The 24,094-nt window shown below is 41.5% G+C and overlaps 1 protein-coding gene across 10 annotated transcripts in view; it reads right to left on the bottom strand.

Annotated features, from left to right (window-relative positions):
* NCOA2 (nuclear receptor coactivator 2) overlaps window positions 1-22,844 on the bottom strand; it is a 130,232-nt gene extending 107,388 nt beyond the window's left edge. For 3 of the 10 annotated variants that reach the window (XM_081873977.1, XM_081873975.1, XM_081873982.1), the window contains exons 1-2: window positions 22,454-22,844; window positions 11,133-11,212 (exon numbers count right to left, since the gene is read on the bottom strand). The gene's annotated coding sequence lies outside the window, so the exon portion shown is untranslated. Of the gene's footprint in view, window positions 1-11,132; window positions 11,213-17,195; window positions 17,315-20,659; window positions 21,295-22,453 lie in introns of those variants that run through there. The other 7 variants (XM_081873981.1, XM_081873983.1, XM_081873976.1 and 4 more) reach the window with 7 other exon arrangements.
* Between the last annotated feature and the right edge of the window lie 1,250 nt (window positions 22,845-24,094).

Below are 24,094 nucleotides of genomic sequence, written 5' to 3'. Positions count from 1 at the left end.
GTACACCTTCATCATCCACATAGATCCCCTTCCCACCACTGCTCATCAGGCAGGTACTATTTAAAGAAGCTGATTTTGACCTATGGCACTAAATTTGTTATCCTTCCTTCTTTCAGCCCACAACATTTGCTACATTCCTGCAAGAATGGAAAGGCAAACCAGCTGCTATCCAGCTCTGAGAGCTGGCCAAAGTCTGAGCCTGGACATCTTAGATTTTTAATTTAAGCCGACTTACTGTTGCTATGATCAAATGTGTATATAGTATAGTTTTCATATGTACTTTAACCCAAGAGACGGGCTGGTTTCAACATATGTTTCAAAAACACAGCTTCTAGGTAAAACTTTGGGCTTTCGTTCTGTTATGAAAGAACACATTTTGTTAGACTGAGAGATTCTTATTCTTTTTAGAAGAAGGCAGCAGTATTCAAAACCAGATTTGCTTCCATTGAAGCCTGTCCCCAATACACTCCAGGGCTAGAACAGAGCTGGAGTTCCAGTAATTAACATACCACTTTGCAGACCAATAACAAAGCAGGATGGAGTAACTATGAATCCACATTTTCAGTCTTAACTGCCTAACAATGAGCTCTGGGGAAACCATCAATTATTAGATTAGAATAATTAGGAAATGGTTAGGCTGGGGGGTGGGGAATCATAAAAAACCAAGTATATCTGACCATTAAAAAGTAGTCTTCACCCATACCCATTACTAGCTAAATGGCTATGCTCACTACATTTTATCTCAACTTACCACAAAGAAACAATGGAACCACATTACAGCAGGTAACTGCCTAGAACACTTAAAAATGATGTATCTGAACCAATCTGGACCCTGCTATCAGCATCTGGGGCCCATTCTCCATATGCCTCATTGAGAAGGCTGGAGCCCCTTCTCCATATGCCTCATTGAGAAGGCTGGAGGGTTGTGTTGCTACACAAGGGCCTTTCCTGCAATGGCTCCCCGTTTGTGGAATGCTCTCTCTGGCCAAAAAAGGCTCCCAGAACACAAATGTCAATCAAACAATTCTTACAATATAAAATACATGGCACAAAAAGAAAAAAGGATGGGGGGGTGGAGAACTTGGGTACTTTTTATTAGCTACAGAGTTTATGTAGCAATCAGCTGGAATGGAAAGATTTCAGGGAGACGAGAAGCCAAAAGCTGCTGCTCTTTCAGCAGAGCTGATGAAAAGCCCCTGCACTCCCATCTCTCTCCCCCTCCTATAGATTTATGGAATAACTGTGGTTGATAGTTGAGGGAGGAGCCTGATATTTTAAAAATGCAGACACGATTTGCAACAAAACAAGTCTACATACCTATTCAAGTTTGAACAGAACATTTTACTGGCCTCGGTAAAATAAAATAAAAAACAAGGACCAAACGTTTTTCTGCAGAAGTTATAAAAAAGGTCTATATGCTACAAATACCAAGATGTCACTCTCATTAAGTATGATAAAAAGGTGTCTGGCACAGAATCCAGTTTTCACAACAGCAGTTGGCTGTCAAGCCATAGCAATGTGTAGTAGAAAACAACATAACAACAATGATTGTGCTGAGGCTATGAATCCTGCCCTGTAATCAAACTATATACTTTAAAAGTTGATAATACAGAATATGACAAAAAAAATTATTCTTGCACAGAACTAGACATGTTAAGACTTTTATATTTAAAATGAAAATTACTGTCCTTAAAAAAGTCTAGTATAACTATGCCACAACTCCAAAAATTTGCTTTTGGAAAGCGTTCAACATATTTAGGATGAAAGAAAGCATAGTGAAAGGAGAAATAAGTTGTTTTGTTTTTAACTATGAAACTTGAAATAATTTAAAATACTGTACACTAAGTGTTCACACAGAAACATTGTTGCAGTCCTATAAATCAATGCATCCATAGTATTACGAATACCGCATTTTCCGCTCTATAAGACGCACCAGGCCATAAGGCGCACCTAGTTTTTGGAGGAGGAAAACAAGGGGAAAAAATTCTGAATCCCAGAAGCCAGAACAGCAAGAGGCATCTGGCTTCTGGGATAGCCTCTTGCTGTTCTGTCTTCTGGGATAGCCGTACGAAGCCTCTTCTGGGCAGCGGGATGAGGGCTCCCCCTGCCCGGAAGAGGCTGCGCGCGGCTAAGCTGCCCTCTGTCCCTTCCCCCACCTCCCGCAAAAGCCAACCAAGAGCCGCGCTCCCTTTAAAGAGCGCGTGGAGCCTGTTTGCGGCTCTTGGGGGCTCTTCCCCGTGGAGGGAGAAGGGACTGACGGCACTAGGCTCTTTAAAGAGCGTGCGGCGGCTCTTGCTGGCTTTTGCGGGAGGTGGGGGTGGGAGGGACAGAGCCTAAATTAGTATGCGAAAAGCACTTCCATCTTTAACAGTTGCTAAATAAGTTCTCTTTTACAAGACTTGTGACAAAACAGATTTCATTTTCTTTTTTATAGCTACACTAATTCAGAGTTAAGAAATCATCATGCCCCATCATTTTCTGAGGACTAAACACTCCAGGTGATATTGAAAGGTAGTTTATACACAGAACAGAGCCACTCTAAGCAATGGACTTATCTTGTAAACTACAATCTATGATAAAACTACAATGAAGCAGAAATCATAAGAATTTACAACAGTAGTTCCTTTATGTGTTAGCCAAATATCTAATGAGGCAAGGGTGGATTTTACCAAGTGAAAACACAAAACAAACTGGTTTTACTGTTTTATTTAAGGCATGATGCCTCCTTACATTTATTTTAACTTACGACTTCAATCTGTGGTTACAAGGCAATAAACTGAGATAAACTTGTGTTTGAACAAGTACTATATATTCACAATACTGAAATCAGAATGTGGTTTTCTAAATCACAATGTACAGAGTTATATCGCTATGTAGAAAAATGAAAACAGAAATGCAAGAACTAAGGCTAAAATACTAAGCAATCAAACACGCATGCTGTGATGCTCTCCCCAACAATGTTCACCTGGTGCCGACTTTGTTACCTCTTCAGTGCCAGACAAAACCCTTTTTAATCTCCCTTTTTAATCTCCCATAAAATTGTAATTAATTTTTAATCCATGGCAGAAAAAGTTTTATGCCGGATTTATTCAACTCTTAAAAAAAATATGTTGTTGTTCCACTGTATTAACTGCATTTTGTTTTTGTGCATCTGTGACACTCCAGGGGGTGTGTGGACAGAATTCAAAAGATAGGATAAAAATCCCTAAAAGAATGACAGCACTGCCTGCACAGTGCTCCACTAACTCCACAGACACCACTGCAGCCAAATGGTCCAGACATACCGGTAATTAAGGAACCAGGGTAACCCTAAAGTTGCAAACCTCAGAAACAATGAAAAACAGCAACAATGACCTGTGTCCCAAGTGTCTCTGGGATACAGATCCATAAATATCTGTCAGATTCTGCAGCTATGTCACTATTTCCTCATGATCCCCTGTTTGTTTCTATTATCCCCTGAAGCACCTTCCCTGTGCCAGTATGCAATCCAAAACCTATCCACTCTTAACTGGTCCTTCTATCTACACCTATGGTTCTTGAGGCAGAAAGTTTAGTAAAACCCAAATCATGCCAAATATGAGAAATTTTTGTCTGTTAAGCAGGACAAGTCAGTAGATTCTGCAAAATGGCTGCACTGATCATCCTCATAGCTCTTGGAAGCAGACAGCACCACACATTTGCATTACCACAAATATAACTTCAAGAAGGGCCACTCTTCCATTCTCTAAAATGCCAGCCATGTGGAGCTGCTTACTCGTCTCCTTCCCAACAATAAGCAAAAGCACATGCAAAATGAGCTATTCTGTTAGGAATGCTGCAAACACTAAAAAAGTTTCCTGACACTGCATTTTAGACGTCCATCTGTTCTGTAGTGCAAACAGGAAGTTTAATACTTTAAAAAAAACTAGGGGGGAAGGGGCCCAATGAAAGGTTTTAAGTACACTCTCCATTTCCCCCCTGTCTTGGGGCAGGGGCAGGAAATGTTTATCTTCAACAATAGGTCACATTCTCCTCACTATTACAGCTATATTGATGCAATGGAAATAACCCAGAGGGGGGAGGGGGCGCTATCTTTTCAACATGTGAATTAGTGCTGAAGCTACAATGATACTGGTAGCTTGTGTCTCACAGATGCAAACACCCACCAACCACTAACCACAAATGGTAGCAAAGTGCTTATTTGCCTTATGTAGCCCAACTGGAAATTTGGGTGGGGAATTATTTGGGACAGGCATAGTCGAAGTTATTCCTAGCCCCAAATCTGTCACCCTTCATAAAATAAACTTGCAATTTACTTCAAAGAAAGGAGAAGAAATACAGAAGTTTTTGCTTTGCTGGTCCTTCTCTGCTACAATGTGGCATGACTCTTTGGGATTCAAATAGTGTACTGCTGTGCCTGTTACATAAATTTACTTGAAAAGGAAGAGTAGCACATTGACTGAATCTGAAAGCATTTCATTCATTCCACAGGGACATAGCAAGTGAAGCTCTTTGGGGATTAAGGTGACATTTGTGTGCACTTCCTTCTAAGCAAGCGTACTTGAGGAGCAACAACGTCACACTGCTGGCAGAAGTAGTGTTCACAAAACTGCAGCAGCAACAGGACCCTTCTGCCCCCCTCCATGAACATACACACACAGTGTGGTGTGCTGGTAAAAAATTACACCTCTAAATAACTGAACTTCACTGCCAGAGGAAGAAGATGCTACAACTGCATGTAGGGCTTTGACATCCCTTCTCAGCTTTGCTATGGAACTGATTTCCATGAATCCCCCATCAGCAGCAATCCTTTAGTGGGTCCCTGGAAAAGACCCTGATGTTGGGAAAGATTGAAGGCACAAGGAGAAGGGGATGACAGAGGACGAGATGGTTGGACAGTGTTCTCAAAGCTACAAACATGAGTCTGACCAAACTGCGGGAGGCAGTGGAAGACAGGAGTGCCTGGCGTGCTCTGGTCCATGGGGTCACCAAGAGTCAGACACGACTAAACGACTAAACAACAACAATTTCAAGGGATCTACTAATTATATGCTGTAATAATAACTTTCTAATGTTTTCTGAAAGTAAAGAAGCTGAAGGTCATGCCACTATCAGTACAAGAAGAACAGCCAAGTTTTGATGCAACTACATGTGAAAAATCATGGCAATAGCTGCTTTGTATGCCTCTGTGGTATGGCTGCTACCTTTCACACATTGCTAGTGTGGAAGTAACCATTATCAGCAGCTCAAAACTGCAGTCCTGGACCCTGCCACCAAATCTTGGGATTCCAGCCTTGCAGAAACAGGAGGGGTACATACCAAGCCTCGGTAATAGAAATAAAAAGGTCAAAATGCATATTTTAAGCTATACAAAGAAACTGCAAGACACATTCTTGTTTGAACATACCATTTTACTTGCTTGCTAGTCGTAACCTTCTGGCTGCAATTGAGAGAAATACTGGGCACAAACCAGAGCATCAATACTTACAAATCTTCAAATACTTACAAATCTGAACTACAACAATCATTTTAACACAACACCAAGTGAGTAAGTATATGCATATATTTTTACTACTAGAATAAAAAACAAGTGGGACCTATAACAAAATGTTGCCAGATGAAGTACACTTGATTCCATTCCACCTCCCCTTTTTTGTATGCCAACCCAACTGTCAGTCAGCACTGCATAGCTACTGAGCATACTCATCACTCCTAGAAGTCCCCCCCCCCATTTACTGTACTTACACAAAATTTACACGCCCAGGTCTGTAAGGACGTGCTTTTGTGTGGGGGTAGTGCCATTTCAGTTACATAAGCACTCACAGTCTGAGCATCAAAAATTGAGAAAATAACAATGCAAAAGCTGTTTCCAGCAGAAGCTTAAAACAGCAAAGTCAGCGGCATCATCACACTGAAGTGTCCTTAGATCTTTTAACAAGCTGGTAGATAAACAGAGCTAGAAAATTAAATTTTCTGAAAACCAAGACAAATCTACTGGCCCTCATCCAAGAATCAGTGTCATTGTCAGGCCCTGTATTTAATTAGCACTATTTACTGTCAAGCACTCACTTGGGTAGATCTTTTACCATCCTCAGTAAGGCTTATAGCAAATACTTTTTTGGGGGGAGGATCTGGCTTCAAATATGCACCAGGTCATCTCTGAAGAGGTAAGAATTCAGTTGTCCTGTTTGTGGCCACAAAATTAAAATCTTACGTGTTCTTCACAAATTAAAGTGACATTTCTTTCATTGGCAAATCTGTAACACATCCTCTCTATCAGAACTTAAGATTTAATTTAGAAAAACCATTTTCCATTACACAACTATTATTTTAATGTGAAAACCCAGATTTAGAATAAGCAACATAAAACAACACAAAATATTATTTTTTCTAACATTCCTATTCTTTGAATCCATTTCTAGACAAACCACACACTTCCATAAAGAATACTTAACATGCAAATTATCTGCCATGAAGGTCTGATTTTGAAACCATTTTATTTCATTCAACAAGATATATTAAATTATAACATGTGTCATCCATGCAGCTTATATTAAATTATAACATGTGTCATCCATGCAGCTGAAGCATAGGGTTGCACCCAATGCTGCTATTCTACACTCACAAGAGAACTTCCCCCTCCTCTCACTTGCACTCTCTGCATAAATGGAATACATGACCATCTATGATTCTGCGATTTGTCTTCCTCACCCCGCTTTCACCCTAAGGTCCCAGGGTGGGTTACAACAATTAAAGCACAATCTGCTTTATTATATGCAGGCTTGACACAACCAAGTTAGTGGGCTGAATCAGTGCACAGGTGTGCACTTCTCTCTCTCCACCTATGTTAAATACCTCCTGGTGTTTCAATATCTGAAGCAGAGGGGCAAGAGCTGTAACTAGTCTACCTACACTTTTTATGCAAGATTCAGGAATATTTTTTTAACAATATTTTTAAATCACAGCACTACATACAAGCTGGTATCTGCGTCTAAAACCAAGAACATATAGTCCTCTAACACTAAGAAAGGAAGTGGATATAAGAGATGGGTGGAATATGGAGCAAAGGTATGACTGTCCATTCTTAATCTCTGTTTACATCAGGGGTCAGCAAACTTTTTCAGCAGGGGGCCGGTCCACTGTCCCTCAGACTTTGTGGGGGACCAGACTATATATATTTTTTTGGGGGGGGAATGAACTAATTCCTATGCCCCACAAATAACACGGGCCTTAGTTTGCCTACCCATGGTTTACATGGCCAGCTCAGACCAAGATGACCATTGTAACTCAAGCCCTGGTGCTTGTGACAGCCAGGACAAAAGACTAGGGCTGGAGTGTTCTCATAGTTCACTGTGCCAGTTCCAGAATGGTGTAGCTCAGGGCCCCTAAATCAGGCCCCTTGGGGATCTGTCAGACTTTGGATCCCACAAAAGCAAAGCTTCCACCACCGCAGGTCTACCTCAAAACACCTGATTTCAAGACTTGCCATTGGTTACTGAAAGCACCTTTCTTGCCACTTGGGCAACCTCCATACACCACCTGCGGTGCTCTCTTTGCCAGTGAAGGCCAGCACTTAACACTATGCAACAAAATAGTTGCAGTAAATGGCATCAGGTAGCTCTTGTGAGACCATGAAAAAAAGAAATGATTTATTCATCTGCTAAGGAATAAATCTCTCTGATCAATCCCATTTACGGTTCCATCAAAAATGTATGTTACAAAAATGAGCTCCTCAGCTGAAACATGCCAAAGAATGATACCAATAAAACATCACATGATACACTGTTGTGGGCTAGAACCTGCTTTGTCAGTGTATGTCACAATAAATGTATTAACCACAATCCAGAGAAAGTTAGTCACATGAAATCGTGCAGAACTCAAGATGACAAATTAATCAGTCATTACTAGGTCTCACTGATTTCAACATGAATACATTATACTATCTGTCTCTGGATCAGAGATTTTGTTCAGTGCTACCTTAAACAATCTGTTGTAGTAGGAAAAATATAAGTAAAACAGCTACCCTTCTCTGACATTTTGGTAATACTTTTATATATGCTTTTTCTTCAGCATCAACATATTATGTGAGCATATGCTGATATGATATCTAACTGAAGTTTATGCCAAATCTCAAATGTGCAGCATATTTAAGCCAAATTGCTATCTCTATGGAATAACACAATTTCACGCACATTACTTTATTAAAATCTATACTCACCTACCAAGTCAATGGATTAAACATAAAAGGTCCATTAAGGGAGAAGTATTTTCTTTCATGTTACAGACAATTTGGGGTGTATTCGGTAGGGAGCAGAATCTACTAACACTTTACATCTTCAGGAATATTGTATTCTATTACTTAAGCCTGAATCATCACTTACATAAGATTTTGCACAGAAGATACTACTATACCTGCTTTTTTAAATCTACAGGTCAAATCACACTAAGGCTGTTTTTATCTCTGGGTGCTTAAGAAGTTTCCTCTCCAGTATTTGTACATCCCTGTGGGACTAACATGCACCATTACTGGCTACAGTTCTCAGGATATCATTCAGAGGCATCTTGACAATGAAATATCAAACCTACTATCCAGGTTTTTCAGCCTGCAGTACATTCAAAGTATCAAATTTAATCTAGACAACAAGTCTCTTTTATAACCAATCCAAGATAGATCACTAGTCTACTATGCAACTAGCCTGGCCTTTCTAGATTATGTCTGTGCCAGCAATACTTCTAAAATTTGTCTACAAAAGATACAGACTGTATCTAGACATAACAAACTTTTATTTATCTATTACATGAACAAGTCCTGGGTTTGTGTACTACAACCCCTGCCCCTGTATCCTGCAGCAGTTGTGAGAAGATTGGAAGCCTAGCATTATGTCCAAACCCTAAAGTGTGGTTTATTTTATTATGATTTAATTAAGACATCTTCATAAAATACGGTTTGAACTTAACTTGTTTCAACAAACCATACAGTTTGTCTGGGTTTGGACACTACATTAACTTTTGGTTAGTTAAAAATGAAGCAAAAGCTTCTAATTGTATCCTCACAGACATTATGGTGGAGAAGGGAGGCAGGAGCTGATGGGCCCAATAAATGATAGTCCACATGCAGGCACTACGAGGATGTCATCACAAAAATCACTGATAACTCATCACTGAATAATCTAAATATCACTTTTCAATCCTCATACTTCTTGACCTTTGTCTCTGGTATGGTTGATCACTCTTTCTTACTTACTAAACAGGTTTAACTTAGTCATGATCATTCATCTCAATGGGTCTGCTCTGGATAAAACTTAGTTGAATACCACACAAGGAGGATATTTGTTCATTCCAACTAAATTATGTCTTTCACATGCAACAACCTCAACTTCCTTTCTGATGGCTAGATGCTCATTACACCAAGCACAACCCATGACTTCTGTCTAGCAGGTAAACCATTTTGTGTGGAATATTCTGTGCAATACACTGAATAGCCCCCACACCGATGGCTTTCTATTTGAAACCAATTATTATTTATTGAGCTTCTTTACTATGGAATTTGGGATCTGTTAGGAGGAGTATAGTCTGCCTAAGCTTCACCCTGCTGGCTCACTCACATTATATTGTCACTTTGTTATCTGGGGCTTCACTCTTGCTTGTAAAGTGCGCTCCCTCGAAGCTCCCTTGCTAAAATTATAGTCCTGGCTAGCTTCTCCCAGCTGTCACAACTCCAGCCAATCAAATCAGGAGGTTCTCCTTCAAAAAACAGAGAGTTGTGGCTCAACTACTGGGCTAAAAGAAATTCCAATGAACAAAAACTTGAAATGGGAGATTCAGGTCAATTTAGCCACTTTATAATGGTACAATATGTCACAGGAATAGAAAATAGGTAACGATTTCATCAAATTTAAGATGAGGATATAGGCAGTTGAAGACCCCCTTGGATTGTAAGGGTCTGTTTGATTGAAGTATATAAGTGAGTACAAAATATTGATAAAATTAAATTACAGCTTTTATTTACATTTTAAGGTCACAACAGTCGCAAAAGAACTATTAGGAGGCTCCAAAAGGGTAACTAGTACAAGGGCTTAAAACTTTCCTGTGGGATATTTCACAGCACCTTTCAATAGAAAGGTTCCTGTGCCAGATCATAAACTGCTTTTGATAATCCCCTCATATTCAAACTCTGTTTAGAAGGAGATGGTGGAGAAGCACACTACATTTTGTAAACTATAGTCCTCAAGTCTACAGCTACACTCTAATGCAGGTGCTTCCATTGTGACACCCACAGGTACACAGGGATCCATAGAGATCTTCCCTGGTAATTGCAGGGTCCCCTCTGCCCAGCTGAAATTAGGCTTGAAATAATAATTCTATTGTACCAATAAGAATAATAGATTGTTTTGTGTGTGATGCCATGACAATTCCTCTAGTGTGAAAATATGTCCATGGACCAAGAAATGGTTGGCAATCCTGGCCTTAATGTCTCAGACGTCAAAATTATATATATCACACACACATCTATACATATGAATAATTGCCTGATTTAAGAAGCCTGAATTTCTAGGCCAGTTCAGATGCAATGAACAAGGCACTGTGTTTATTTGCTCTCACTTCTTGCATGCTCAGCTTTCCTTCCTCACCTTCCAGTTTACTAACACGTAGAGGTTTGTCTACAAATGAGAATTCTAGATTATTGTTTAAACTGGTTTTACAATTCTGCTTTGCCAGTTAGGATGCTAGCAGCAAACTAAGGTCTGAAACTAAACTGGGCGTGAGGGAGGAGAATGCATGCAAGTGCAGAGCTCATTTACATAGCATAAAATCAAGATTAGGAGTTACAGCTGGACCAACTAAGTATGTGTGACCATACAATAGGATTTCCATTACCCCAGACAGATATAGGTGTGATCAAAGTGGATACAATCTTTCCCTCACTTTCTTATGGTGCTCTGACCTCTGATTAAATGTTTAGTGCGTTTTAGCCAACAAATCATTTTCATGTATGAGGCCAAAATTTCAGCAAAAAAATAATAATAATAAAAATAAAACAACAGCAGCTTTCTCAAAGAACAAAATGGATAGTTTATGGATACAATTACATAAAACTACATTTTCATTCATAAAATAGCTATTTTAATATGCATTATTTAAAGACAACTTACCAAGACTCAATGAGGCAGTCAAATCAATAGCACAGGTTATGTGTCTGAAAGGTTCAATATTCAGATACATCTCAAGCATGCTATAAAACAAAAACAAACAAACTGTAAATATTCTCTATTTACCACTGATTATGTCATTCACGCTAAAACAAAATCACTAGAGTATTTGGCATTCCCAGTTATTACAATTCCCTCAATCATTTCTAAATAATTCAACTTTAACAATGTGGCTGTGTCCAGGCATCACACTAAAAAGTGTTTCAGCGTTATGTGACTCAGCCTAGCCCTCTTTAAGTTGTACATTTCCCTTCTGCTGTCCTCTTCCTGCACCACTCAGAGGTGTAGTTCAGAAGCTTTCACTTCTACTTGCAGTTAACCGTGACTTGTCATGTTGTCCAAACTGCGAATTGTGGTTAATATAAAATATTCTTAGTTTCAACAAGGCAGTTTATTTTTTTTAAAAAAACAACAACCTTGAAAATTAACCATAGTTAGTTTTAATCACACCAGATGACACAAACTGCAGTTAAAAGAATGTGAAAGCAAAATGTTAACAACTACTAATCCTGGCTGTGCAAAATGGGGAAGGAAGCCTGTACAACATCCAAACAAGACCCAAATGTTTGTTTAATGTACTCTATTTTCAGATCAGATGATCTAACCACAGAATTCTGCTGCTTGAAAATAGGGTTCAAGATACTCAACAATCTCCCCCCTCATTCTATCACACGGCTATACTGAATACAGTAAGCAAATATGCCACCCAAAACCTAGAGATATGTACTCAGAAACACATCCTACTGAGTGAGTGAGCATGCACAGGATTGCAGGCCTGCCTCTGCTCAGAACATCTGAGTGACTCACCAAAACACAATGTTATTTATTCTAAAAAAAAGAGAGAGAGAGACATCCTCCAGAATTCTGCAGGATTCAAATGCACACAGAGTTCTCACACAAGTAGGAATACAGTAGGATGCAAGGACTGTCGAGCAGTCTCTACCTCCATAAGCTCACTGGGCTGGGACATCTGCACTGATGTAAATTAAAGTACGGTAAGCTTTAGAGCAGAGGTGGGGAAGCTACTGCCCTCCAAGTGTTGCTGGTCTACAATTTCAACCATCCCTGACCATTTGGTCATGCTGGATGGAGTTGACACGGCTTAGAATCCAACAACATCTGGACAGTCACATGTTTCCCCCATCTCTGCTTTAAAGAAAAAACTAGCAGTCTCACTGTATCATTTTACAGCCACTAAATACAGTAGATCAAAATCCCAGCCCCCACCCCAAAACCTAGGCACAATCTTCACCATTACAGGACCAATTTACAACTTCACAAGTACAGTATGAAGTTTCAGAGTTAGAGTTGAACATATTCACTTTTTAAGTTCTTGCAAATTCTCACACTAACTTTTTGTGAATAACTTCACAAATTAAACATAGAATTCCAACCCTTCTTCCCAAGAAAGGGTGTTACATTTCTTCAGTTTATGTAAACATCACATTTTCTACAAGTTTATACTATATTTATGCTATAGTGTATACACATATTTTACACATACACACCCACACACCCGTCAGTCCACCAACTCATTCTACACTGAAAGCTGAAAGGAGTAAGATGCAAGTATACTATTAGAAAAAGATTTAGACCCTTGACAAGTTGCTAAGTTGGACCATGAATATGTAGAATATATATTCCTACAAACTCCCAAATCCACACAAGTGATGGTTCTTCATGGTAGGACTGTGAAGAATGAAATGTTTCTTTTTCAACCCCAATATCAAGTTTTAAAGCACTAGCATGTGCATGGATGGGTTGGGGAAGAAAATTACGAAGATTTTAAGCACTTTTATTAAACACCTTAGGATTTTCCTACCCCTGGCAAAAGGTCTTCCTGCACAGCTTGATTTCTGCATGTCATTTTCACCAACCACTGAAATGACAAATTCATGTTTTTACTCAGGCACTGTGAGGACCAGTCATGTACTGTATACTATTACACCCTCAATTCTAACCATCACCATCCTGCATAAACAGGGAAATAAATTGTTATTTTATTTTATTTCACAGCATTTATATGCTACCTGATTGTAATAAAACCTCAAAAAGGATATCTAGTATGGAACAGCAGGAAACAATTCTCTAGCACAGTACTGTCTATGAAAAAACACAGGAGAACGAATAGATGCAGAGGTAGATGAAGGCAGCATGAACATCCTTAAGGATTTTACACCTAAAAGTTATCAATACCACAGACTGGAAACTCTTGGCATAGGCTTCAAAGTAGAACGCCTGCATCCATGTCCCTCACAACGAATATGACTAATATTTGAAATCCTAGGTTATAAAAGAAAGATTATGTGTTAATAAGATGCAGCCTTACCACAGTGATTTGTGCTCTGGTAACCTCCTGTTAGAACTACAGTAATGTGGTGTGTGTGCTGTATGCGTGGTTACATTTGAAGACAATCCAAGGGGTTCAGTTAGTGCAGAATGCAGCTGCCAGTTCAGCTGGATGGAATCACAAAACACCAATTCTAAAGGACTTACATTGACTGCATGTTCACTTCTAGGCCAAATTCAAGGTGATGGTCTATGAAGGAATGCCTTTCCCAGAACCACCCTGCCCTTGCCCCAATATCTTCAGAAGCAGCTCTTCTCTGCATACTACTGGTGGTGGTGGGCGTATATTACATTGTGATGCAAAAAAGAAGAAGCAACATTTACCTTGTGGTGGCCCTAGTATTGGAATGCACTTGATCTAGTTCTAGTACAGTGGACGCTCAGATTGCAAATGCGATCTGTGCGGGATGCATGTCCGCAACCCACAGCCCGCAGGGGCACGTCTGCGCATGCGCGGGTTGCGATTTGGCACTTCTGCGCATGCGCGACCGGCAAAACCCAAAAGTAACCCGTTCCAGTACTTCCGGATTTCGGTGGTCTGCAACCCGAAAAAACACAACCTGAAGCGTCTGTAACCCGAGGTACGACTGTAGTATGCTTGGCACTGACACTATTATCATTTTGGTGCCAAATACAGACTCACCTGTTTGCCTGAGCATTTGAAATGTATTGGTATATTTACTATCCCAGGGTGAGGAGTCTGCTCTGTAGTGGTAGTCAGCTAAGTTTTACTCAGTGCAAACACACTGAAATTCTAAGCAAAACAGGTTTACTCTGGGTAAAATTTGGTTTAATATGTTTTTAAACTGCTATTGTTATTTACAGTTTATCAATTTATTTCAATATCAAGTTTGCTGTTTTTAGTTGACTTTTTGTTGTAAATTGTATGTTGCACTCCACCCTGGATAGGGCTTTGTACACCAAAGCCAGCACCTTGAATCTAGCCTGATAGTTAATTGCAGCCAGTGCAATTCTTCAGCACCAATGTAATATGATGTGACTATTCCATCCCAGTGAGCACTCAAGCCTCTGCATTTTGCACCAGCTGCAGTTTCCAGGGCAACCCCAAGGACAGTCCCACATAGAGCACATTGCAGTAATCCAATCTGGAAGTTACCAGCACCTGGACAACAGGCTATCCTGGTCACAAAACGGCCTCAGCTGTCTTACTAAATCTGGTAAAAAAGCACTGCTAGATACTTAGGCCTAGAGAGATGGATCCAGGAGACCAAGACTGCTATGGAAGTGAGTGACTTTGCCCTCAAAGTGCCTTGCAAACAAACAGCAACACTTTCCCGAAAGATCTAAAATACTGTAGACCTCAGAAAATACAAAAAGGTTCAACTGGACGACTTGAAGATGCAACGGAATCAAAGAATTGGGCCTTCTTCATTGCCCTTATTGGCATGCAGAAAGACTCATGCAATAAATACATAATTACAAGGATGGAGAACCTTTTCAAGCCTAAGGGCCACATTCCCTTCTGAACAACCTTCTGGGAGTCAATTGCCATTAGTGGACAGAGCCAGAGGCAAAAGTAAAGTGAATGCAAATTTTATATATGTACAGTAGCTTGGTTTTTCCAAACATCCCTTCTCTATCCTCCATCCAGGCAAACAAGAAACATCATTCAAGGACACATTCCAGCCACACAAAAACATTCAAGGGTGGTGTGGAGCAGGGTCATATGAGCCGTGTTAGTAATGCAGATATATAAGCTAATCACTAAATGGCACCTTAAACTTAAGTTATGGGCACCACAATGGAATGTCTAAGGATCTTTTTTTTGTGGTGAAATTTATTTGCTTGGAAATAAGCCCCGTTGTGTCCAGTGGGGCTTTCTTATCCTCAAGTAAGTGCACCTAGGATTGCAGCTCATGTGGCAACACAGATGCCAAGTCTGCTAATTCACACGGCAGTGCAGAAGCACAAGCTACATATCTTTTGTTGTGGTGCTGCCACATGCAACACCACAGCACTAGCCAGCTAGATGGAGAGGTCAGTCATCAACCTGGCATCCAGAGATCTCCACGGTTGCAAAATGCACCTGGCACATTGGGAATTTTGAACACCAAGTATGGCCAGGAAGGGTGTGTGGCCCAAGGACAGATAGGATTATAGGGCCAATTGTTCCCCACTCCTCGCTACTGAACTATTGCTCTGCAGATAAACCATCGTTCCATTAGAGCAGTGATGGCCAAACTTGGCCCTCCAGCTGTTTTGGGACCACAACTCCCATCATCCCTAGCTAACAGGACCAGTGGTCAGGGATGATGGGAACTGTAGTCCCAAAACCAAGTTTGGCCATTACTGCATTAGAGGAAATGAAATCCCATCAAGAAAAGATTATCTACTCAACTTCTGGATACAAGAATCACCTGCCAACAGGACCCATGTCACATCAAGATTCACCTTCAGCTTACTGGCCTCATGCCCTCATTCAACCCATTATTGCTTCCAGTCAGCAATGGAATTACACTGCTATCTTTCTCTTGCCTGGATACTTTATCAAAATAGTATCTGGTGGCCCTCTCACAAATTATGTGGTCAACACAGCAACAGCTTCCTCCAAATAATCAGCAGTGGTTTTCACAAAGGAAGATGTATATTGAGTCCTCTACAGGAAACAGTTATTGCTGTTGTACAGGTGCACATCCTCCTTCATGCTGCTTGGTACAAAACAGTCCATCCCCCCATCCCCCAGTAGTTTTACACATCAGTTCATTCTGTGTCTTCCTCTGAAAAAGAAAACAACCTTCTTTTCTACAAGTCCCACTTAAGAATCAGGAGACCATGAATAGTAACCAATGGCGATCACAGTTGAAGAAACATATTAAAGAGCATACCCCTAACATTCAACTTAACTGGAGTTGCTATTGGCTTTGTTCTGTGTTTTTATTTTGTTCATAGCCTCTTTATATCACCCATTAACAGAAAATTATCTAGGCAGTGTGCAATTTTTTAAAAACCCTCATAAGGTGTAAAAATGCAATACGAACATAAAAGTGAGTTCAAAAATCAGAAAAAAATCAGAATAAAACAAGCCACAATGAAAAAGCAGTCTAAACCATTAAAGGCAATCAACTGAAAATCAAATGTTGCTGAAAAGACCACAATGTAGTATTGGACCTCTTTGGGCAGCTCCTCTATGGTGGGGGCATTCCACAATGAGGAACCACCATGGAAAAGGCCCTCTCGTTAGAAGCCACCTGCCTCAGCCTTATTTGGCAACAGCATCTACAGAAAGACTGCTGAAGATGATCTGAGGGTCCAGTTAGTACTTTGTTTATACTCACTAGATTTAATTATATGTAACATTACATTGTTGCCTTCAAGAGCAGCTTTTGCAAAATTATTTTAGGGGACCGAAGTTATCCAGAAAGGAGCAGAGCAAAAACCAAGCTGTATGCAAGTGCATCTCTACAGCAAAGTTCATATTACCGTAAGTCCTAAGTGTTTATGTACTAAAACTTTCCAGGTCACATTCAAAGATTTTTTTAAATAGAAAACAAGCACTGCACTAAACAATGCCTGCAGGTTTGTATTTTCAGTAAATAAATACTAATCTTATTTTGTTTTTGAAAATGTGAAACAAATTGACAGCCTATTTCCCACATAGTCAGGATATGATACTACTAAGAACGTCACTTGCATTACCTCACTGAAGGAGCAATGTTGTTTTAGAAGAATCAACACAGCACACACCCCCTTACTAGCTTGCTACTTTAAGCTTCATTGTCCTTGCATCTTAAAGTCAAAGAACTCCTCTGTCAGATCAAAATCCCCAGGAGGAAAGAGAGCTCCATGCCCATCAGAAACCACACAATAGAGCCACAGCTGACAATGCGCATCTTTCTGCATATCTGCATATGTACAAGAGGTCCTTGCCCACCCCCACCACATTCCCTCTCACATTATAGAACTTGCTACTATCCAATATCATCAAACAGCATTTTTCATGGAATGAATAAAGAAAGGTGCGGTAGTGTGCTGCCTTTTAAGCAGTGTGTTGTGTAATTGCAACAATGTGTAATTAAAATGCATGGTGTGGATCAGATCAGGGTAGTTTTTAATAACGTATGAACACACATATGCAACGCATGCACATACAGAACAAAAATGTTCTTTGTTTTCCCCGTTTAATACCCGGGAAGTAGTAAATGTGTCTTTGAAGATTAAAATCTGGATTTGCTACAGGTCATACACACACCATGAAATCAGTTTATTACTATTACTAGTGCTTTCCTTTAAAATAAGCAAAAACAATGAAATGAAAAGAAAGAACTTGTTACATACACAATTATATTTTAGGATTTTTGTTATGCTAAGTTGTCTTAAATACTATATGAAATAAAATTCACAAGTACAATCTCACACCAATTTATTCAGTACACAAACTATTATTTAGAAATTTAGTCAGAACTTTTCAACTTTCCTTGCGGGATCTTCACAGCTCAGTTTTTAAAAATCTGAGTTATGTAGCCTCCCTGCCTGAGTTTCATTTTTGCATAGAACGTCAGCTTATGCCAACATGTCAGTGACATCATCAAGAAAAGGACAGAGAGCAGAAGACTGTGGGCATTGTAAGTAGCAGCTGTCTTTCTAAAGAACTTTGCTATTTCTATGGAGCAACCTGTACTTTTTTTTTCTTTTCTTTTTTTACAGATGGGTGTGCTTACTATCATTTTGAAGTGAAATGCTGTGAAAGCCAACTGGGGCAGTTTAAATCTAACAAAAAAATCTCAAACCTTTAAACAGTGTTCAAGATGAACCCACTTTAAATTTATTGTATAAATTCAATTTAGTAAACTTGTCAGAGATACTGCCTTTAACAAATTCTTTCCAGCCAAACATGTTGCACCTATCATTATCCCACCACAAAAAGCATGAGTAGCTCACCATGCTTTCAAGCATTAGGTCTCTTAACTATTCAAAATTTAAAATGATTGAGTAATGATTACAGTAAGTTCTAAAATATATTAATAGAAGCAGAAAATTCAAAGCAGAAAAAGATAACCACTCATGTATCTAATCTCTTAAATACAGTATACAGAGGGGAACATAATAGAATTTTTAAAGAATTACAAAAATATTTATGATTCTGAAATTCTGTGATTTATGATCTGTGCCTGAAACATTCTGATTTGTTATATAGAGCACTACCTTTGAAAGCAAAGAGTACATAAGGGGCTAGTAAACCCAACAAAGAGTTTTGAGGCACCTTAAACACTAACAAATTATTCTAACAGAAGTAACAGAATCCATTTCATGAGATGTATGTAGTACCTTCCTTTGGCAGGTAATATTTGCAGGGACTCCGTGGAAGAAAAATGGTAAAAGGTGGCATTATGGTAACAAAAAGTCTGTGATAATTCAATTAGAGCTGAAACTTATTTAAAACAAGAACAATGACTTCACAAATGTAGCAATCTCTGATAACACTGCCATCTTAGTATTACTATGTAAATTAACATCAGAGGGACAAAAATCCATTGTCTCTATTCAGGCCCAAATGAACAAAACCTAACTTCCTTATAAATTATAATTCAGCTGATTTATACATGTCTCTTTTGAAAATAATAGAGCCATGTAGCTAATACACAAGCATCTTACCTACAATCACCCACCCAACAAGGTCAATAATCTGTTGAAGGCTCCTCAACTGGGCAAAGGGAAATCTATCCTTGCCTTTGACTTCAATCCATGTATGTTAACTCAGAAGTCCCTCGAATTTCAGTGAAATTTACTTCCTGATAAAAGTTCATAGCATTGCAGTATAACAGTGGTACTAAGAAGCCCTGTTGAATTCAATGTGACTCCCATGTAAGTAGACTTAGGACTGCAGCCTTTATCTACAAAGACACAGCTGGTAAGGGATAAGCTGAATTCAGTATAGTGATACTCACTATAATCAATACAACTACATTTAAAACAAGTTGAACAAGAATATCGCCACCTGATTAAGTTTCTATTGAGTGATATTTTCTCAATTTTTCTATTATGAATTCTGCAACTGTGTTAAAAAAACATTGCATAAGATACAAGAAGTGATTATTCTCTTCTACTAATTTATCAATAGTCTCATATGCTATATGGGATTTTACCACTGACCAAATCTGAGGTCCAACATATTCAGTAAGAGGACCATGAATAGTTTTATCCTACTGAAATTATAAATGAGTGTCTAAAACCATACTTATTTAACCTATATATCCTTCCTTTTATTTGAAAATCTAAATGCAGCTAAACCAAAATTATAAGATCTATATTATGTAATTATATTGCAATGTTAGTCCTACTAAGAGTAGAACAAATGAAATTAAATAATGCAACTTAATCATGCCCACTAACTTCAATGAGCTTACAGTGGTACCCCGGGATGTGAACGGGATCCATTCCGGAGCCCCGTTCGCGTCCTGAACAGACCCTAAGACACGACAGCATGTCTGCACATGCTGTGTTTTACCGCTTCCGCGCATGTCATTTTGACCGTCTGTGCATGCGCGAGTGGCGAAACCTGGAAGTAACACGCTCCGTTACTTCCGGGTCGCCGCAGAGTGCAACCCAAAAATACTTATCCTGAAGTTTATTTATCCTGAGGTATGACTGTATATTGAGTAGCACTAGATACAACCCATAATCCTACAAAGGAACTGTAATTTGAGTGTTAAAATTTGAGAAATGGCTATTAACAAATTGGTTTGTCTATGGTGTAGATATGTCTGAAGGGTCTTTTTTATTATTATTAAATTTTTAAACTGTCCTTCATCCAAAGATCACAGGACAGTTCACAACCCAGCAGTTCTGTATGAAAAAGGCATGTCCAAAAGGAACATCTCCGAAGTGGACAGCAGAGAAACCAGTGTGTTTCCCAAGACTCTAGGTATCAAAACATTTCTCATGGAAAGGATATGTGATTAACAGGCAAAGAAGCCAGGTACATTTCCTTTTATTTTTCTTGCCACCTTGCACACACATTTCATGCATATTTCATACATCAGTATCAGCTCCGAATGAGCGCCAGGTTGATTACAGAACATATCAAGTATGGTGCAGAAGAAAACACAGATGACACGGGAAGAAAAGTCAAAGTTGCCAAGACAACCAATAACCCTGGATACCTTTGCAACAGTACTGTTGTGGGCAGGAGCCACGACTACAAGAGCTTCTGCTCCTAAGAAAAGAAAAGAAAACGCCATCACTGTGCAAAAGATGAAATCTCTGGCATCGCCAGACTGAACCTCGCCAGTTAAAAAGCTGGGGCAGGATTCTCGGGGAAGGCGGAGAAGACATGTGGGGGGAGAAATAAGAGCATGCTGCCTGCGTCGGATACACACTCGCAGCCTCCCCTTACACAAGGGTAGCAGCTCAGGGAGCAGGTGGAGAGGGGATTAGACGCACCCCCTCCGCGCTACACGGCGGAAGGGGGAGGGAGGAGGACAAGGCCATTCTCCATGTACAAAGCGGGAGGGGGAGAAGCAGAAATGCGCGCCTCTCTCCCAGCCCCACAATCAACAACAAGAGTCCCTGGCAGAAAGGAAGGGGGAGAGGCCCGTCGCCCCACCACCGCCACCCTCCCCTTCATAGCCACACACTCGGCGGCGTCAGGCTGCGATGCTGGGTCCCCGGGGACTGAGGCGCGTAGCAACACCCAGAAGCCCGCGACTAGGCCTCCGCCCTGAGAGGCCGGCACCAGCCCAGCGAGTCCCGCACGAGCACCAAGGCGCCGCTGGGGCCGCCGCCGCCGCCGCCAGGGTCCCCTCCCCCCCGCCAGCCAGGCGCACGGCAGCGGCAATGCGGCTCCCGAGGCTGCGCTCTCACCCAGCGGCGGGCGGGCGGGCGGGCAGGCAGGGCCTAGTTGGGTCCCCCGGGAAGGGGGGACTTCGAGGGCCGCGCGCGCACACAAAAGTTGGGAGAAGTTAAAAGCCCGTCGCTAGCGGCCGCGGAGGAGGGAGAGAGAGGAGGCGACACCGCCGTCCCGTCACTCCACCCACCCCAAATCTCGATTCCTTCCGAGGCGATTGTCAGGCAGGCGCTCCGCGCAACTCGCTCTCTTCCCTCGGTCGGAGCAATCGTTTTTCTCCACAGAAAAAAAACGACTGGGGTCTTGCCACACGGTTCTGCCCCCGCTCCGAAGAAGCAGCCACACGGCATTCTCGCCTGGAGAAAAGGAGAGAGAGACAATCCCTCTCCCGTCTCTCCCCCCCCCGCCACCCCCCATTGTCAGCCACGCAGCTGCCATCCCTTCAGTCCTTTCTATCGAGGAACGACCCTCCTCCATGCCGAGGAGAGAGGAGGGGGAAGCAAGTCCGCCTTCTCCACTAACACCCCCTTCCACTTCGCTGCGAGCACCCCGCTTTCCCCTTCAGCCAGCTCTGCTCCTCTCCCACCCATTTAACCAAGGCGCCCCCTTTCCTTCACAAGAAATCGGGGGGGGGGTCGGGGGATGTGGGTAAAAACCCCCAACTTCCCATGTATTACTACCCCCCTTTTTTTTACTTTCATCTCCATGCAGATTTCGGGGTGCGACAGAAAACTGGAGGTGTAGCCACACACCCGCCGCCGCCGCCACTCATAAAAGAACACCAGACACCCAGGCTGACACCTCTCTCGCTTTTCGTCTCGGGAGAGAATAAAACCTCCACAACTTGCCTTCTTTTTTTGCGGGGAGGGGGGATGATGGGGGGGCAAGAAAAGTCTCGCGGACACCCCCCTTTTTTTCCTCCCTCGCCCCCGAAGTTCTCAAGGCAGCGGCTCCAGACACTAAGCAGCCATCCCCAGCAGCGCGCCACACAACCAGGGTTATTATACAACGCACACAACCGGGGAGGGACCCCCTCGGCCAGCCCCTTCCCCAGCCTATCCCGCCGCGAAAGGGACCCCGCGGCGAGGGGCGCGAGGGTGCCTTCCCTTACCGAGGTCAGCAATGTCTCCGGCTGCCGTCGCCCAGGCTGCTGCCAGCGCTGACCTTCGCTTTGTAAGAGGAAGCTGGAGCTGCAGAGTCTTCCGCGGCCGCCATGTTCCCGTTTTAATCACTGGCTGCTTGTTTATTTCAATGGGGACCCTCCCACAGCTCACTCTCCTCCTCCTCCTCTCCGCAAAGCTACCCAGAGAGAGGAGGGGCTGGGAGGGCCGAGGAGACGGAGAGGGAGAGCAGGGCCGCCGCCGCCGCCACTCCCTTGCCTTCACCAGGCGCAAAAGTGGCCTCGGAGGCGAGTCCTTTCGCTCGGCAGGGAGGCAGGGCGCGCACACAGCACGGCACGCACCCGCCCCACGGCTTACTACCGGTGTGCGGGAGCGGAGAGGAAACTTCCTTCGCCGCCTGCGAGGCTGCCGAAGACAAATGAGCTCGGCCGAGCGTCAGCTTGCAAGGGGGTGGGGTGGCGGCTGGGGGAAGCAGCCTTGCTAACCCAGCGCAGGATTTGGAAATGTTGCCATTGTGCCATTAACAGAGAGGGAGAAGGAATCGCTCGAATCTCATTTCTTTTCTTTTGTTGTCCAAAAGAAAGGAAGCGAGGAAGCATCCGTGCGCCACCTACGCTGGCGATTATTAATAGTAGTAGTAGTAGTAGTAGTGTAGTAGTAGTATTAATGTAGGTCTGACGATGGAATGCTTTGGCAGCTATAGAACAAGGGGAACATCATACAAATCTGTAAAAACTCAGAGTAAAATGCCCAGTTATGCAGACCTGAAAAGTCATATATTAAACGTCTCAGAATAAATCTCTGTTCATTTTCGAGTACAGTACAGACAACAATGATGGCTTTGAACACTGGCCTTTGCTTTTTAGCCTGGCCTCTTACACACCTCTTTTAAGTTCTGGGTGTTCCTACAATGTTTACAAGGCTCATGTAATGACATGCAAAGTCTGCAGGTCCTTGTCTGCTCAAATCCCCTATATGGTCTCTTGTAATTTTAAGTTCTTCTTGACACTTTTGGCCCAAGATTTTCTGTTTACTCCCTTGATATGGTGGTGTGCCCTCAGTCTGATTGGTTGTAAAGGAATGTGTACATTGGTAAACAATATGTCATGTGCTGCAGCAGAAAGGCAATATAAACAGCTGAACTTAGTAAAACACACACACACACAACTATCAGGAGGTTTAGGGAGCCTAGGATTGTGGAGGCCATTCTCTGCTCTTGGTATTATTTTTTTGTATCTATAAAAGCAATCACATTGTGGTAGGTAATCAAGTTGCTCACCTTTTGTAATGGGCTATCGTCTGTTTAGAAGTGTTGTGCATGATCATTTAAACCTGTGTATTACTTTACAGTTTGTTTGTTTTTGAAGACAACACTTTTTGCATTGCTCTGCAGTTCATGTAAACTAAATTAGTTACATGAGTTTATTAACACTAAGTACAGTACAGAAACAATGTAAGTGCAGCAATACAGCTATAAAAAGTGAACAGAAGGGATTTGTTTGCTTAAATACATATATATAATCACTCTGCAACTCTGAAATCAATACAACAAAATGAAACCACAATGGAAAACTGACAATGAAATAGTTTAAAACTCAGAACTTTAACAGTGTGGAAGAACAAGAAAGCTT

This window comes from Podarcis erhardii (assembly GCF_964252035.2).
Source record: "Podarcis erhardii genome assembly, chromosome: 8".
Classification (NCBI taxonomy): domain Eukaryota; kingdom Metazoa; phylum Chordata; class Lepidosauria; order Squamata; family Lacertidae; genus Podarcis; species Podarcis erhardii.
Note: the sequence above shows the minus strand (reverse complement) of the source record. Positions and strands in the feature narration are given on the sequence as shown.